This window comes from Oryctolagus cuniculus, chromosome 2, assembly GCF_051225735.1.
Source record: "Oryctolagus cuniculus isolate XC-2025 breed Fujian yellow rabbit chromosome 2, ASM5122573v1, whole genome shotgun sequence".
NCBI lineage: Eukaryota > Metazoa > Chordata > Mammalia > Lagomorpha > Leporidae > Oryctolagus > Oryctolagus cuniculus.
The window spans coordinates 106,907,661-106,926,176 of NC_142868.1; the positions used below are offsets into that span (position 1 = coordinate 106,907,661).

General features: G+C 44.9%; 1 long non-coding RNA gene across 2 annotated transcripts in view; it reads right to left on the reverse strand.

Annotated features, from left to right (window-relative positions):
- Nucleotides 1-888: 888 nt before the first annotated feature.
- Nucleotides 889-18,516, reverse strand: part of LOC149127978 (uncharacterized) — a 51,530-nt gene continuing 33,902 nt past the window's right edge. The window contains exons 2-4 of one of the 2 annotated variants that reach the window (XR_016230155.1): nucleotides 6,470-6,512; nucleotides 2,103-2,302; nucleotides 889-1,646 (exon numbers count right to left, since the gene is read on the reverse strand). This is a non-coding gene — a long non-coding RNA (uncharacterized LOC149127978). The remainder of the gene's footprint in view (nucleotides 1,647-2,102; nucleotides 2,303-6,469; nucleotides 6,513-18,516) is intronic. The other variant, XR_016230154.1, reaches the window with a different exon arrangement.

Here is an 18,516-nt window from a genome sequence, read left to right on the forward strand (position 1 = left end):
AGCGTTTACACCACTCCTGCAAGAAGTCAAGAAAAGGTTGAACTGTGATTCAGCTGAAACAGACTTGCTGCAGTGAGCCAGGGAACGTGAGGTCCCTGCCGTGTCATTCCAGTAGAGGCACAGCAAACCCATCTTTACAGCCACTCCCATTGTTTAGTCATTGCAGGCTCTTTCCTTGGGCGTGACTGAAGCTGTGCTGAATTCTTGCAGCTGAGCTTTTTACAAGGAGGGGTCGCCTTGGTTTGAATGTAGCTTGAGCCCATCAAAATTCATGCTGAGTCTTAACTGCTCAGTGCAGCTGTGTAGGGAGGTGGGGCCCAATGGGGAGGTCTTTGGGTCTGGGAGTGGACCCCTCATGAATGGATTAATATCTTTCTCCAGTGAATGAGTTTTTGCTCTCACATGACTGCCTTAGTCACTATGGAGAATGTTGATGCAGAACGAGTCCACCCCTTGTGTTTGGTCTTTTGCTCACACATCCTCTAGCCCTTTTGCTTCTTTCTGCTGTGAGTTGAAGGAGCAGGAGGCCCTCACCAAGTGTGACCACCTGATTTGGATGGTCTCCAGGACCATGGATAAATGGCCAAAATAAATGTCTTTGTTTCATTTATTACCCAGGTATTCCATTACAGCAAATAGACTAAGGCAACGTGTTGAGAGGTGCCAGCAACCAACACTGGAAACACACGCACGCAAGGTACAGGAGTTGTCCCCGAATCCACTATAGCCCTGATCTTACAGACCTGGGACTCCAATAAGAACAGAAAATTGGTGATTGTAATGCATGGGAGTAAGTGTGCTCTAGTGTAAACCACAATTATTCATATACCTGAGTAAAGATGTATTCAGTCAAACGACATCTTGGCTTTTCTCTTTTTTTTTTTTCCCCCAAGATTGATTGCTTAGTTGAATTAAAAGGCAGAGTGACAGAGTGAGACAGACAGTGGGAGAGAGAAAGATCTCCAATCCAATGGTTCACTTTCCAAATGACCACAATGGCTGGAGCTGGTCCAGGCTGAAGCCAGGAGACTAGAACTCAGTCTGTGTCTCACATGTGGGTGGCAGCAGTCCAAGAATTCAAGCCATCTTCCGATGCCTTCCCAGGCACATTGGTAAAAGGTAGATCAGAGACAGAGCAGCTGGAACTCAAACCAGCAGCAATCTGGTTTTGATTTGGGATGCCAATGTCGCAAGCTGTGGCTTAACGAGCGGTACCACAATGCCAGCCCCGACAGGTTGGCCTTTCTAAGATAGTTGAGAACAGATCTGGTAATCCATATTGTATTGCTTCCGGTCTAGTCCCACAGAGCATCATTTGTTCTCACACAGCCATGAATGTCGGCCTCTCTGGATCCTCACATGAAGCCAGGCACTGATTTCCTGGCTCTGATGTGGCTCTTCTCATGAGCAGCTGATCTTAGACAAGAGGGTTTCAGAGTGTGCAGCGTCTCGTCTCGTCTTCTCTTTGGTTTCTGCTCTCAGTGGGAAACAATGGAGCAGCAGTTGCCACTGCCCAGCACCAGTCAGTTCCGCTCACCAGACCTGGGACTGAGGCTTTCAGCCGGCAAACAGCTCTGTCCACTCTTGGGTTGGGTCAGAATTGACCCCACGATGGTCTTGAAGTCTCAGCCTCTTCTGAAGGAGCCCTTGAAATGCATTGGATCAGCTGTCAGATGCCTGGACATTTTGTGGGCCTACCTATCGCCTTTTATTCATTCAACATTTCTTTTTTTTTTTTTTTTAAAGATCCCTTTTATTTACTTAAAGGCAAACTTACACAGAGAGGGAGGGAGAGACCTAGATATATAGAGATCTTCCATCTGCTGGTTCACTCCCCCAAATGGCTGCAATAGCCGGGTTAATCCAGGCCGAAGCAAGGAGCCAGGAAATTTATAGGAGTTTCCTATGTGGGTGCAGGGGCCCAAGAACTTGGGTCATCCTCCACTGCTTTCCCAAGCACATTAGCAGGGAGCTGGATAGGAAATGGAGTAGCCGAGACTCAAACTGGTATCCATATGGGATGCTGGCACTGCAGGCAGTGGCTTAACCCATTGTGCCACAATGCCAGGCCCCATTCAGTATTTCTTAATTTTTTCTCTTACCCAGCATCTCCTGTGTAACCACCATGCCTTGTCATGTGGTGAGGGTCCAGCCCACCCCTGAACAGATTCTTTCTCCTCAGATTGTATCTACCATACAGACTAGCTCAGCGGGCCCTGAATGTCTACGGTGCACAACTTTACAGTAGATTTTTTACAATCATTTAATTCCAGGACTTGCAATCTTCAAAAGGATGACATTGCTAGAAATACCAGAAAGGAAAGTGTTAGTATTTTCCAATATGAAATCTACCTCTCATGAATCACCTGTAAGTAAATATATATGTAAATATATATATTTATGTATAATATATTAATTTAACTAATTAACTTATTTAATCAATTAAATTAATAAATCAAACTGATATATTATATATATTAATATATAATATATATTATATATATAACTTAAAGCTGATGTAACAAATAAAGCAGGAAATGTCTTCTAACTGGTCCTTCCTCCTTTCAAAAATTTGTCCCCTACAAACATTCATCTGGTCACTGAGCACCATTTGCTACATGATGAGCTGATGTGGCCATTTCTGCCCTCTAACACAAGCTCCTGGAAGTCAGGAGCCACGGCAGAGTCCTCTCTGGTGTGAGTGTACATGCTTACGGGCAGGGCCAGGTGCAAGGGGCTCACAGGCTGAGATCGGGGAAGAGAACAGGGCCTGTTAAGAACCTCACACCTACCATTTGCCCAAGGTTTTGTCAGAGAGCTTCAATTAAAACAAAAGAAAACAAAACAAAGAACTCCGCTTTGGTTAAGCCACCAGCTGGGGCACCCACATGAGCTATTGGATTGCTCCTGTGACTCCCAGCTCCTCTGCTTCTGATCCAAGATCCCTGGAAAGGCACCTGGGAAGCAGCAGGTGATAGATAGCCCGAGTACTTGGGTCCCTGCCACCCACATGGGAGACTCAGATGGAGTTCCAGACTCCAGAATTCACCTTGGCCCAGCCTCAGCTGTTGCAGTCATTTGGGACTAAACTAGTGGCTGGAAGATTCCCTCTCCCTCTCCCTCTCCCTCCCATTATCTATCTGTCATCTATCTATATCTTTATTTTATTTATTTATTTATTTGTTTGTTTATTTATTTTGACAGGCAGAGTGAACAGTGAGAGAGAGAGACAGAGAGAAAGGTCTTCCTTTACCGTTGGTTCACCCTCCAATGGCCGCTGTGGCCATCATGCTGTGGCCGGTGACCACGCTGATCCGAAGCCAGGAACCAGGTGTTTCTCCTGGTCTCCCATGGGGTGCAGGGCCCAAGTACTTGGGCCATCCTCCACTGCACTCCCTGGCCACAGCAGAGAGCTGGCCTGGAAGAGGAGCAACCGGGACAGAATCCGGCACCCCAACCGGCACTAGAACCCTGTGTGCCGGCACCACAGGCGGAGGATTAGCCTATTGAGCCATGGCCCTGGCCCTCATCTATCTATATCTATCATCTATCTATGTCTTTCAAATCAATAAATAAATCTTTTTAAAAAGTTAGTGGCAGCCATGTATTTCAAATTGTCTCCTCGGCATTTTGTTTATAGAAACTGTAGCTGTTCATACAACTTCATGACTCTGACTCAGTCCCCTCCCTACTTCCACATCCTCTGAACTTACCAAACTTCAGACGCTACAGGAGCTCCATCAGCTCGGGGCGCCCACCCTCCCTGGAGCCCGGGAAAAGAACTCTCAGCTCGAAGAGAGAATTGGCAATTTTAGCTCGTCTTGCCTCTCCCTGGCAAGTGAGCTGCCTGACTTTTCCTGAAGCAGGCGAGGAGACTGCCTCCCATCCACACTGCCGTCTGGCTGCACAGAGTTAGCACCAAGCCGCGCTGTGTGGGGGAGTGAGAGCACGCGGGTGTGACATACACTTCCATCACTCAGCCCTCGGCCTGCATCTATTTTTGCCTCAGCGGTATTTGGAAGTGCAACGGCCCGTAAATACATGTAGGTGCTTGATCGTTGAGTTTCACAAGCTGTCGGTTTCACGTGTCGATTTTCATGGGATATAGAATGTGTCGTTCCCAAAACCTTTACAGGTGTTTTCCGCCCAATAACATCTACTGTGAGAAATAAAAATGGACAAAAGTAAGTATTAACTCATCACGCCAATTGACCTGAGAAACCCATTATTCTCAGTGTCTATGTATTCCATCACAACTGCAAACATTCCTAGGACAATGCGGGGTGTCTACTCTCTTAATAGTCCAGGTAAGCAGAAAACCTGGCCTTGGGTTCAGGCGAATGTCATCTGTTTCTGGCTGACACAAACTTTGAGGAAGTTCTCCAGCTGCAAATAAGAGTGTTTAGAGAATGAAGCATAAGAGATCATTTTTACCAACTTGTGACTCAAGAAATTCATTATCCCTGCTGGTCCCCATTCATAAGTCTCCTGATTCCTTTTCACCTGTTTAATTCTTCCTGGGATGATAAACACATCACACTAACAATATGCAATCTATACCCCAATCTCTGTTTATAAAGCTATAACACATTTAAAAAGATCGACCCTATACTAAGTAAAGACAAATAGTATGAAAAAAGGAACTATTCCTCAGCAATTGGGATAAGGACTATTCAAAGTCATTGCATCTCACTGTCAATTTCACTTCGACAGGTTACCTTTTAGGTGCTCTATTAGTTACAGTTAATTGAAAATAGATCTTAGTAAAAAAAATAAGAATGAGACTAGGGAGGGAGGAGGAAGAAGGGTGAGCGTGGAGTAGAAGGGAGGGTAGGGTGGGAAGAGTCACCATGTTCCTAAATCTGTATATATGAAAATGCACGAAGTTTGTACACCTTAAATAAAAGGTTTCTAGATTTTAAAAAATTAAAAATAAAATCATCATGTCTCCAAGAACAAAAAAAAGTGACTATTGAGAAGGTGAAATGACAAGACACTTGATTCACTTGGAAGGGAGCTGTCCTGGAGAGCGGCCACACCCATAGCAAATCCTGGATGAGCAAGGAATAAACTTCTATGTGATAAGGAAAAAAATATGGTCATGGCATCCCAGAGTTTCTAACACTCCTTCAGGCACGAAATTAATTAAAGGTTGATTTCAAGTATGAGTGCCATGGCCCAACCTATTTGTACAATTCCTGAAGGCCGAATTAGCTGTACAATTTACAAGTTGTATGATCTGGAGCAAGTCCCACAAACTCTCTGAACTTCAGTATCTTTCCTGTGGATTTCTCATTTCTGAAATATCATAATTATTACCAAAAATTCCACCATTAAGAAATGTATAAAAGATAAACACCAGATGCTCCAAATTTAATTAATTGTGAAATTCTTTCTTTTATTTATTTATTTATTTATTTATTTTTACAAGCAGAGTGGACAGTGAGAGAGAGAGACAGAGAGAAAGGTCTTCCTTTTTTCCATTGGTTCACCCTCCAATGGCAGTCGCTGCTGGAGTGCTGGGGCCGGTGCACCGCGCTGATCCGAAGCCAGAAGCCAGGTGCTTCTCCTGGTATCTCATTTGGGTGCAGGGCCCAAGCACTCGGGCCATCCTCCAATGCACTCCCGGGCCACAGCAGAGAACTGGACTGGAAGAGGAGCAACCGGGACAGAATCCAGCGCCCCGACCAGGACTAGAACCCAGGGTGCAGGCGCCGCAGGCAGAGGATTAGCCTAGTGAGCCTCAGTGCCAGCCAATTGTGAAATTCTTATAACAGCTATGACTACTTATAGTACTGGCCGAAGTTGAATAAGCATCATATCTAAAACCATGTATACACATTTATACACACACATACATATAAATATATATGTGCTTATATACAGAGAGAATGTATATATTGCTAAGCACAGGCTGGCGTTATAAGGCTAATTAGGTTCTTTTTTTTTTTTTTTTCCAAAGATATTTTATTTGTTTGACAGGCAGAGTAACAGAGACAGAGGGAGACACAGAGAGAAAGAAATCTTCCATCAGCTGCTTCACTCACCAAAGAGCCCAGCTGCTGGGGTGGGCCAGGCTGAAGCCAGAATCATGGCGCTCCATCCAGGTTTCCCACATGGGTGACATGGGGCCAAGTACTTGGGCTATTAACACTGCTTTCCCAGGTGCATTGGTACGGAGCTGAATCGGAAGCAGAGTAGTTGGGACTCAAACCAGCACTCATGTGGGATGCAGGCATCACAGGTTGAGGCCTAACCCACTGAGCCACAAAGCCAACCCCTGATTAGGTTCTGAGTTGGACACACCACTGAGAAGTAGTAATCTATTTATATAGCATTCTGGAAAACTCTCACCCCAAATTTAGGTGATATTAAAAAAAACACAAGCTAGTTGGTGGAAAAATAAGTAAATTGCCATTTTTATTTTAAAATTGATCCACAGTAAATGGAACTAAACTCAAATACTTACATATGTATTTGTTGTTAAGAGTACTGGAAGACATCAGCAGTATCTAAGAAATAAAGTAAATACAATGTAATATGGGTATAATATGCTCGTTAAATGAGCATTTTAGAAAAGTATTTACTAACATGGTAAATATTAAAAAATATGTTAACTTTAAAGGATGATAACATTATATATAGTGTGTTTCTTACTTATTATAATGTTAAAAAAAAAAAACAAAGAAAAGGTGCCAGCGCCATGGCACAGTAGGTTAATCCTCCGCCTGAGGCACCGGCATTCCATATGGGTGCCGGTTCTAGTCCCAGCTGCTCCTCTTCTGATCCCGCTCTCTGCTATGGCCTGGGAAAGCACTGGAAGATGGCCTAAGCCCTTGGGCCCCTGCACCCACATGAAGACCTGGAAGAAGCTCCTGGCTCCTGGCTTCGGACCAGTGCAGCTCTGGCTGTTGCAGCCATTTGGGGAGTGAACCCACAGACAGAAGACCTGTTCTCTGTCTCTCCCTCTAACTGTCTGTAACTCTACCTCCCAAATAAATAAATACAATCTTAAAAAAAAAAAAAACAAAGAAAAAGTAAGAGTAATTTAAAAATATTACCATGATTATCAACTCTCATATTTCTTATCTGTACTTTTCATAAAATTTTTACAGTGTACATATGTGTCTTTTGTATTCAGAAAGGAAATAGTAAGCATTTTTTTTCCCAAAAATGTGATACTCTACTTTGGAAATAAAATTTTCAAATAAAACTTCTGGTTCTGGAGCATAATTTTTATTAACAGCAAAGAAAAATGGTGAGTAAATTAAAATTTTTCTGATTTATTTTTAAAGAGCAATCCCCCTAATACTCAGATGTTGTTTTCTAAATGTTATTCTCCATCAAAAGAAACCAAGGATCCTCACGGTCATGGCTGAATTCCAAGACGAGGCAGGGAAAGCACAAGATGCCAGGGTGGAGGCCAGAACTCTGGAGCAGCAGGTAAAGCCACCACCTGCAGGGCCAGCATCCCATATGGGTGCTGGTTTGAGTCCCGGCTGCTCCACTTCCCATCCAGCTCTCTGCTGTGGCCTAGGAAAGCAGTGGAAGATGGCCCAAGTCCTTTGGCCCCTGCACCCACGTGGGAGACACAGAAGAGGGTCCTGGCTCCTGGGTTCCAATCGGTGCAGCTCCAACCTTTGTGGCCATTTGGGGAGTGAACCAGCAGATGGAAGACCTCCTCTCTCTCTCTCTCTGCCTCTTCCTCTCTGTAACTCTGCCTTTCAAATAAAATAAATAAATCTTTGAAAAAAAAAAAAAAAACCAGCCAGGGTGCAGACTGCTCAACAACATGGCAACAAGACCCAGGATGTATCTCTAGGGGCCGTCCAGGGCCCAGTTTGGGCAGCTGGAGCAAGAAAAGGACTCTCATCTCTAGAATGGAACATATGTCTCTGAGTCCACAACAATGTGAAGATGGCTGCTTGATGATTAGAAGATGATGAAGACAGGGAGCTTGCAGATAGTGAGAGAAAGAGACAAAGAGAGAGAGAGAGAGAGAGAGAGAGAGAGAGAGAATGCCTTACTGTATAATTCTAATTAATAAATGGGGGTTTTTTTGGGAAAATGTTATTTTTATTTTTTGAGGAATTTATTAATACATTGGATTCTCAGGGTCACAGCAAATACCTCATAATTACTACAATTCTCATGTTAATGTGATATTAGTACAAAGAGAACAAATTCAATGTAGTTCATACATACAAATCTAAGTATACTTCCCTTCTGCCCATCCTCTTTGTTACTTTTAATAAATGAGGTTTAATCATTGCCCTGCGGTTACATAAAATGTTAATTTCATGAAGTTAATTCTAACTTGGCAACTTGCTTACAAATTTAAAATGATTTTCAAGATGAATGTTTTAAAAATCAAGGTACTTTTTAATAGGATATGATTACTGGATATTGTGGGGAGCAAACCGGACTAGACTGAGTTACTGGAATTAAGACTTATTCTATGCATCTGCTCTCCCACAATGTGGCGTTGGGAGAGAAGTAAACAGCTTCCGCACAGCTGCCTCCAGTTCAATCAATAAACTGTAGGACTTGCTCCTGATTGGAGGAGAGCAGCGTACTCGGCGTGTGGGCAGCCGAGTTGGGATTGGCAGAGGAGGACTATAAAGGAGGAGAGAGACGGCATGCACCAGGAACATCTATGGGGAACATCTAGCTGAAGGAACACCTGTGCAGCCCCCGAGAAGAGCCTGCCGGCGGTGTGCCGCTCCCCTGCGGAAGTGGGGAATGTGGCCAGGGGGAACTGCCCTTCCACGGAGGTGGAAGGGATAGTAGCCAACCCGGGAAGAACCAGCAGCAAACCCGGGGAGGGCCGAGCAGACGAAAGAACAGCGCAGGGTCCTGTGTCGCTCCTCCACGAAGACGGGGAGCGACATAATGGTGCCGTGACTCGGATATGAAGCCTAGGCAGGGTTTAGTGTCGTTCCCCCATGAAGACGGGGAGCGACATAATGGTGCCGTGACTCGGATAGGAAACCTAGGACGGATGGGAAACCTAGGACGGATAGCAAACTTAGGAGGGAAGAAACGGGAAGAAGCAGGAAAATACCAGAGAGAGAGACTAGCAAACAGCCTAGGGAAAAGCCGGACGAAAAGGGTGCCGGAAGAAGCTATTGAAAGCCTAGGCATAGATTCGGATACGGACTACGGGGGGAAGCTGGGAGAAATCTTTAAGGTCGAAAGCGAAAGTGAAAGCTAGAACAAACAGACTCGGACGCGGACTGTGGGGAGAGGCCAGGAGAAATGAGGGAGGAATATTGTTGGAGGAAAGCTTGGGGAAACATACCGGGTAGAGAAAAATGTTAGGGAAATTGAAGCCGTGGGGGGCAGGCCAAGGCGGACACGAAAGCCACTTTGGGATTCTCAGTTTAGCCCGGGAATAGGGGGCGAAAAGTTGAAACCAGAAGCTGAGACGCAAGCCAGATTGGGATCCGTCTGATTAGCCCGGGGAGCAAAGGACGGGAAGCCAAACTGTGGGGCGGAGACGTACGCTGGGTTGAATTCGCCAGGCTAGCCCGGGGAACTTAGATTGAATGCTAGTGGCGGACACGTAAGCTACGCTGTGTTACTCGCGGAAGCTGCCGCGTGCAGAGAGAGCACGGGGCGTGAATAAATAGAGAACGGGGCTGGCATAGGCCGTGGTTCAGACGCGAAAGGGTTAAGCGTGGAGACCGCGGAGCGCGCGAAGCCGAGCCGCGCAAAGCCGGGAAGCTGCGCAGATGAGAGAGGCGCGCGGGCTGAAGCGGCGCAGAGCCGGGAACCCGCCGGCGGGGCGAGGTGCCGGAAAGCCGCAGGGATAAGAGAAACAGAAGTTTAGAAGTAAAGTGAGAAAAATAGGAATGCTGGAAGATAGAAGTAAAATGGGAGAAATAGGAATGCCCGGAGATAGAGAAATAGAGAAATAAAAAGGCCTCCCTACAACACTGCAATGTGAGAGCTTGGATTCGGTCTGCCTAATCAAGTGAGGCGATGAGCACCTGCGGGCAGCTAGCAGCTTATGCGCCGCAGGTCACCGAAGACAGGCACGAATTAACATCAGTAAGGCTTCCCCACAATACAACAATATTAAGCTTGGATTCGGTCTGCCTGATTTAAGGCGGTAAGCGCCAGCAAGCAGCTCGACCAGAGTATGAGCTGCAGGTCACCGAAGATAGGCACGAACCAACACTAATAAGTCTCCCCCACAATAAGGCAATGAGAAGGCTTGGATTCGGTTTGCCTGATAGAGCTTGTAAGCCCCTGCAGGCAGAGCAAAGCATGCGCTGCAGGGCACCGAACACAGGCACGCATCAGCGCCTAAAAACCTCCTCACAACATGGCGAAGAGAGGACCCGGATTCGGTTTGCCTGATGGATAGGACTTGTAAGAGCCTGTGGCAACTCTAGCAAGTAGAGCAGAGTGTGTGCCGCAGGACACCGAAGACAGGCGCGTATCAACGCCAAAAATAAAAAGAAAGGGGGATCTGTGGGGAGCAAACCGGACTAGACTGAGTTACTGGAATTAAGACTTATTCTATGCATCTGCTCTCCCACAATGTGGCGTTGGGAGAGAAGTAAACAGCTTCCGCACAGCTGCCTCCAGTTCAATCAATAAACTGTAGGACTTGCTCCTGATTGGAGGAGAGCAGCGTACTCGGCGTGTGGGCAGCCGAGTTGGGATTGGCAGAGGAGGACTATAAAGGAGGAGAGAGACGGCATGCACCAGGAACATCTAAGGGGAACATCTAGCTGAAGGAACACCTGTGCAGCCCCCGAGAAGAGCCTGCCGGCGGTGTGCCGCTCCCCTGCGGAAGTGGGGAATGTGGCCAGGGGGAACTGCCCTTCCACGGAGGTGGAAGGGATAGTAGCCAACCCGGGAAGAACCAGCAGCAAACCCGGGGAGGGCCGAGCAGACGAAAGAACAGCGCAGGGTCCTGTGTCGCTCCTCCACGAAGACGGGGAGCGACATAATGGTGCCGTGACTCGGATATGAAGCCTAGGCAGGGTTTAGTGTCGTTCCCCCATGAAGACGGGGAGCGACAGATATTATGAAATTGTATGTTATGTTATATAAAATAAAGAAAAGGAAATCATAGCCGATAGATTCATCACATAAATTCTATTGTCTGTACTTTTCACTGGATATTTTTAAATGAATACACTTCCAAGGCAAGAATCTATGTGGCTCCAAAGCAAAATTTGTGCAGTGTCCTGGGTTTGTCCAAGTGACTGACCCTGAACTCTGCAAAAGAGCACTGGACAGCCAGATATCTAGCATTCTGATTCGTGGAATAAAATCCACATGTTGAAGCATGGAAGACAGAAAGCTACAATCCAGCAAGCTCAAGAGAGACTTTCTTAACCACTCAGAGCAGGCTTCCAGTCTAGAAGTCACCACCAACCTACCCCATCTGGACAACATTAGCAGGAATTTCCATTGATGGCATCAGCACCTCCAGCAGGCACAAAGGGACCAGGATGGCATCCTGGAAAGACTGACAAGATTCCAGCAGCAAAGAGTCCGATTATTTTAGAGGACTTTCCCCAATATGGAATCGTGATCAAAAAAACCAAAGCTTCAAGATGTAATTACAAGGCGTCCACTTGGCCAGGGGTCACCACGTAACTTGGGAGCTAAGGAACAAGAGGCATCCATGTTTCCTGGTAAGGTTTTGTGTGCCCCCCACTCACCCCATCCCACCCCAGAAATGGTGGCTTACAGCTGGACAAGGAGGAGAGCAAGCCTAGAGATCCGTGGGAGCCAGCACAGCGATCCTGTTCTCTCCAGCTAGAACTAGGTTGTTGCTATAGCAACAACCAGATGATGGACAGATCTTTGTGCTGTGGTCTACTGTGATGAGAGTTTCCAGGATATCCACTCGGTATTTTCAAACCTGCTAAGACGTGCTCACTGGGTAATGATACTAAATGCTATGTTTCAAGGTCAATTTTAAAGGCCTTTCTTTTGAGAACTGAAATGCTAGTCTGAACTATTTTTAGTTCCAAACAACCATTTGTGCTAATATCAGTTTTATTCCCTGGCGTGGCACGTCAAAACTTCCATTCTCTGTGCTGCACTTGTTTGCTTTAAGGATGGTTGCACTGAATTAATGAAACAGTACAATGTTCCCTGGAAAATAGTGACTTCTTCTGAGGTGAATTTAATGCCACTCGTGTGGAGGTGAGAAGAAATGACATGGTAGAAAATCCAGTCGGCTGCTTTCGGCATTCACTTGCTGAATGTAGTCTAGTCATTCTCTTAAGAAACTACTGTCAGGGCCAGCACTGTGGCATAGCGGGTAAAGCAACCACCTACAGTGCTGGCATCCAATATTGGTGCCTGTTAGAGACCTGGCTGCTCCACTTCTGATCCAGCTCTCTGCTATGGCCTGAGAAAGCAGTAGAAGATGGGCCTTGGGCCCCTGCACCCTTGTGGGAGACCCGGAGGAAGCTCCTGGCTCCTGGCTTTGGATTGGCACAGCTCCAGCTGTTGCGGCCAATTGGGAAGTGAACCAGTGGATGGAAGACCCCTCTCTCTCTCTCTCTCTCTCTCTCTCTCTCTCTCTGTCTCTCTGTCTCTCCTTCTCTCTGTAATTCTGACTTTCAAATAAATAAATAAATCTTTTAAAAAAAGAAATACTGTATCCACAAATGAATTCTCTGTGGCTGAATTAGGAGTGAATACAGTAGCTGCAGTTCTAGACCATCAAGATTCAGTTCTCTACCTGAATTTCATGCAAAAACCCCTGACTAAAATATATCCAAGATGCTTTAGACACCCGAGATTAGAAAAGGTATAATGACTTGCATAGAATTGGTAGAATTTGGAGTAAAAGCCTTCCTGGTTACAACTTAGCAAAGACCCTAGCATGTACTTACACCATAGCTAGTGCTTGAAGGAGCACTCTTAAAAACTAGGCAAACTTTTGGGAGCACTTAGAATCATAGTTTCAGTTTCTTTATTCAAACGCAGACCGGCTTTGTGAAGAACCCTCAGCTAAAAGTCATCTATCTTCAGACTGATTTTCTTAAATAAACCTTCTCTTGAAGCATGTTATAATCGAATAGAGAAGAGTTCCTGAATCATTAGTGTAATCATCCAATCAATTTTCACCCAAAGAACAGAGCTATACAGGTGCTGGTGTTGTGGCTAAGTGAGTTAAAGCCACAACTCACAGCGCTGGCATCCCATGTGGGTGCCAATTTGAGTGCCGGCTGGTCCGCTTCCAATTCAGCTCCCTGCTAATGCGCCTGGGAAACCAGTGGAAGATGGCCCAAGTGCTTGGACCCCTGCACCCATGTGGGAGACCCAGAAGAAGCTCCTGGCTCCTGGCTTTAGTCTGACCCAGCCCTGGCTGTTGCAGCCATTTGGGGAGTACACCAGAAGATGAAAGATCTCTCCCTATCTCTCCTCTTTCTGTAACTGCCTTTCAAACTCTCTCTCCCCCCTCCACCTTTCTCTGCCTTTAAAAAAAAAAATCTATGTAATCAGCACCTATATTAAGAAGCAAAATGGTACAAAGGATCTTCAAAAGCTTCATAGAACATAGGATGAATAGTTTACTTTGGTGCAAAAAAGTTTGAATTCCATGTGTATGAGGAGTCATCAAAAAATTCATGGAAAATGCGTATTATGGAGAAACTATGTGCAGGTTTCATTTTTTTGTCAAAATTAATCTATTTCTTAGTTCGACATTCCACAAACTTTTTTTTTGTTTGACAGATAGAATTAGACAGTGAGAGAGAGAGAGGTCTTCCTTCTGTTGGTTCACACCCAAAGTGGCCACTACAGCAGAAACTATAACGATCCGAAGCCAGGAGCCAGGTGCTTCTTCCTGGTCTCCCATGCAGGTGCAGGTAAAGCTGCTGCCTGTAGTGCCGGTATCCTATATGGGCACCAGTTCTGAGTCCCGGATGCTCCACTTCCCATCCAGCTCTCTGCCATGGCTTGCAAAAGCAGTAAAAGATAGGCCCTTGCACCCTCATGGGAGACCCGGAGGAAGCTCCTAGCTCCAGCCTTTGCAGCCATCTGGGGAGTGAACCAGATGATGGAAGACCTCTCCTCTGTCTCTCTCTCTCTCTCTGTCTCTCTCTGCCTCTGCCTCTCTGTAACTCTGCCTTTCAAATAAAATAAATAGTTTAAAAATAAAAATAGGGCCTGTGCCATGGCTCACTTGGTTAATCCTCCGCCTGCAGCGCCAGCATCCCATATGGGCACCGGGTTCTAGTCCCAGTTGCTCCTCTTCCAGTCCAGCTCTCTGCTATGACCCGGGAAGACAGTGGAGGATGGCCCAAGTGCTTGGGCCCCTGCACCCGCGTGGGAGACCAGGAGGAAGCACCTGATTCCTGGCTTCGGATCGATGCAGCTCCAGCCGTAGTGGCCATTTAGGGGGTGAACCAACAGAAGGCTTTTCTCTCTCTCTCTCTCTCTCTCTCACTGTCTAACTCTGTCAAATAAATAAATGAATAAATACAAAATAAATAATTACAATTTTCAAAGCAACTTTTCCTTGATGCTAGAAATCAAAAGAAATAGTGGCTTGGTGGGAGGCGTAAATGTGTTTTCATCTGAAATTTCAGTGATCAAACTCATATTTTTTGCTTTGCCTGGAATCAAAAGAAACCTCTTAGTGCCGGGAAGCACAGAGAGGCATTAGTAAGTTCGAGTTACCCTGACTGGTTACGACATGTGCAAATCCCTAATGCGTTTTTCCACTGTTAATGCATCCTGAGATTTGCTGAGATGGTTTCAGTGAGGTACTAATTGATTTCTTTCTTCTGCCTAGAATGATTTTTGGGAAAGGAAAAGTTGTATGTCACAATAGATATTTGCAAATGCAGGATCAGTCAACAGAAGGAAGATGTCCACATCTCTGTACCAGTCATGTCTTCCATTTTTATTATTATTATTGGAATCACCAAGGGACAATTTGCAAAAGCTCCAGGATATATTATTTGGAGCACCTGCAACATCTTGCCCAAAGCACAACACTAAAGTTTGATTAGCTGCTTAGAGATTGCCTCTACAAATTTTTACCTTCTCATCTAAAAAGAAGGTAACATCAACGATTCATTCAGATGTGTAATACTCTCAAATTCATTTCCGCGAAGAAAAATGTGACCTCCGTTTCTAAAGCAAATATAGACCAAAGCTCAAAAGTCCGCATTAATTCTATTTTTTACACTCTGCTGCATTAATTAATGAATTAAACACGGGCTCTCTTTTCTTCTGAGTATATGAGCTTTAGAAGCCAAAGGGGGAAGAAACCGGCTAAATAGTTTATCTTGCATTTACCCCCAAAAGATTAGAAAATAAAGGTCCATGTGCCCAGTGAGGGCAAGACGAGCTGTGAGCCCTCATTTCTCTGGATTCCACTTCCTTGATTACAAAGTGAAAGGCCTGGCCTCCGTGAAGTAAGTTTCCTTCTAGAATTACCTAACATGCTTTGACTTCTTTTCAGAAATGAAATGAGTAGAGACAGCCAAGAAGAGGGTCAAAGCAGAGACCAGAAAGTCGGTCGATCATGGTTCAAGGAGGCTGAAGGCCAGGCAAGCTGACATCAGGATAAGCATATATAATCGTATCTCCACGGATTTAAGCAATGGATTCAGTACCTAGCAACAGCACTGAATGTAAAGAAACAAGGCGAATTCTAATGCCCTTTGAGTTTTCTGCTGATTGATGGTGTGTGCAAGAGACAACAGGCAGAAAGAACTGTGTTTGACTCATGTGGAGGTAGAGTTCAGGGTCATGTATCACAGGACCAAGTGGCTGCTTTATAAGATCAGAGGGAATCTATCCAGAATGGAATATGAGATTTGGATTATTTCACATAAAAATTTTAAAATTTAGGATAGTTTCAAATTTGCAGAAATTATGAAGATAGTACAGAGGTTTCCCATATACCTTCACCCCATTTCCCCTATTATTAATATCATATATTACTATGGTGCACATGTATTCTGATTCATAACTGAATATTGGTACATAATTATTAACTAAAATCCATACAGTAGTCCCTTCTATGGATACCATCCAGGAACACACAAGTCGTTGAAACAACACGGCATAAAATTGCACACACACTTCCTCCTATATGCTTTAAGTCATTGCTAGATTAAATATAATACCCAATATAATATAAATGCAATGCAAGACATTCTTACAGTTTATTGTTTAGGGAGTAATGACAAGAAAACTGTGGTATAGCAAATATATAAGCCAGCCATGTAGTTGTTTCATCATCATGATCAAGTGTTATGCACTGTGGGGACTTGCAGGTGCTATACTTTGATATATCTGGCAGAGCAGTAGGTTGTGTATACACCAGCATCACCACACCCATGTGAGGAATGCCTTGCCCTACAACATGACCATGACTGCAGTATCACTATGCGATAGGAATCTTTCAGCTCCACGATAATCCTGTGAGACCTCTGTCGTATATGTGGTCCGTCATTGACCAAAACATTATTATGCAAGTATGACTACACAATTTTCAGGTTTGATATTTTGGTTTCCTTCTTCAGCAACTTATATGTTTCAGCTCTCCTATCTATCCATCTATCTACCTATCTATCTATCTATTTGAAAGGCAGAGTGATAGAGAAAGAGAGGGAGAGAGAGAGAGAGAGGTCTTCCACCTGCTAGTTCACTCCACAAATTGCCACAATGGCGCAGGCTGGACCAGGCTGAAGCCAGGAACCTGGAACTCTAAGCCACGTGGGTGCAGGGGTCCAAGTACTTGGACCATCTTCCACTGCTTTCCTGGCACATTAGCACGGAGGTGGATCAGAAGCAGAGCAGCCAGCACTCAAACCAGTGCTCTTATATAAGATGTTGCCATTGCAACTGGCAGCTTAGCCCACTGCATGCCAACACCAGTCCTTAATTTTCTTTGCTCTTTCCAATCTATTTTTTAAATTTCGGTAAAATTTCAAACTTATAGAAAATTTGCAATAGTAGAAAGACTGTTTCCCTTTACTGTGATTCACTTATTATTTAAATTTTTCTCAGTTTGCCTTGTAATTTGTTCCCTTCCTCCCACAACTTGTGTTACACAGACACTCGTATGTCATGTTTTTAACTAATTGAGAGTAAGCTGTCGTTATCATACCCTTTTATCCCAAATATATATTCCGTGATGGCAATATTCTTTCACATAATCATAGAGAAGGTCTCAGATTCAGACACTGTAATAATGATATAATAGGACTATCTAGTTCACAATCCCTTTTCAAATTCATCAGCTGCTTCAATAATGTCTCTCAAAGGGAGTCCCCTCACTCATCCTGAGTCTAGGATTTAAGACAGGGTCATGGGGCCAGTACCGTGGTGTAGCTAGTAAAGCTGCTGCCTATAGTACCGGCATCCCAAATGGGCACCAGTTCAAGTCTCGGCTGCTCCACTTCCAATTCAGCTCTCTGCCATGGCCTGGGAAAGCAGTAGAAGATGGCCCAAGTTCTTGGGCCCCTGCACCCACATGGGAGACCCAGAAGAAGCTCCTGGCTCCTGGCTTCAGATCGGCGCAGCTCTGGCCGTTGTGGCCATCTGGGGAGTGAACCAGCGGATGGAATCTCTCTCTCTCTCTCTCTCTCTCTCTCTCTCTCTCTCTGTCTGTCTCTGCCTTTCTGTAACCCTGCCTTTCAAATAAATAAATAGATCTTAAAAAAAATACACAGGGTCACAATTGCAACTGACCATCACGTCTCTTTGGTCTCCTTTAATCCAGAAGCACTCACACTTTATTTTTCTCAATGACCTTGATCAGTTAGTTCATGGAATATCATTAACGTGGGTAATGGCATCTTCTGTTATAAAATAGCTACAGATTTTTTAAAAGAAATTTTTTATTAAATTTCCTAACAGAAACACCACAGAAATGAAGCTGTGGTCTCCTTAGTGAATCCTATCAAGAGACACCTGATGTTGGCTTGCCCCAGATTCACTTTTTTTTTTTTAATATTTATTTGTTTATTTGAAAGTTGGAGTTGCAGAGAGACAGAGAGGCACAGACAGAGATGTCTTCCATTTGTTGGTTCACTCCTCAGATGGCTGTAACAGCCGGAGCTGGGCCAATCTGAAGCCAGGAACCAAGAGCTTCTTCTGGGTCTCTGACTTCTACTGCTTTCTCAGGCCATAGCAGAGAGCTGGATTGGAAGTGAAGCAGCCAGGACTCGAACCAGCGCCCATATAGGATACCGGCACTGCAGGTGGCAGCGTTACCCGCCATGCCACAGTGCCAGCCCCTATCATTATTTATTGTGATGCTTCAATTGCTTTAGAATTGACTGGTCTTTTAAAGCTGACTCCTGTGGCATTTTGGCACAGTCCATTGCTCTTACTCCTCCCTTGGCGTTTCCCTACCATTTTCTTATTTCTTGGCACAAAAATGGCCTATGACTCATCTTGTATTTTACCTGCCACAGTCCCAGAGTCAGCCTTTTTCAAAGGAAGCTGTTTCTGAGACCAATAGGGGAACCAGGAACTATGTAGACTTGGTGAGCTTGTGTGCCACTGTGA